Below are 472 nucleotides of genomic sequence, written 5' to 3' on the forward strand. Positions count from 1 at the left end.
GAGCCTCACCGCCCTGGACAGCCCTGAGCACCAGCGGCTCTCCAGGGGCCTTGGGCGAGAGATGGGGTCTCCAGGCACCGTGGAAATGAGGGAGGGGCTGCACTCAGATCTCAGAAAGCCCCAAACATTCCCTTTGTCTGCTGGAAGGGCTCCAGGGGCGCCGTCTGTCCTTCTCTGTGACCCCATAACGCCGGGCGTTTGGATCGGCAAAGTGGAGGGGCTGCCGGGGGTGACTCCTGGCCAGGTGAAGGCAGACAGCCCAGGACCCAAAGTCTGGGCAGGTAGAATTATGGGTCAAGTTTGCCCCGCCCCGCATCAGAGGCAAATTGAAGGGTGGAGACAGAGCGAAGGTGATGTGCGACATCGCCCGCCCAGGGGGCAGTGTCGGGGTTGGCCGGGCCCCGCCCCAATGCAAGAGCGGGTCAGCCAGGTGCGGCAGGCAGGCAATCGAGCAGGAGAGGGGGCCCGGGGG

Source organism: Pteropus medius, unplaced genomic scaffold, assembly GCF_902729225.1.
Source record: "Pteropus medius unplaced genomic scaffold, Ma_sr-lr_union100, whole genome shotgun sequence".
In the NCBI taxonomy this organism is placed as follows: Eukaryota; Metazoa; Chordata; class Mammalia; order Chiroptera; family Pteropodidae; genus Pteropus; species Pteropus medius.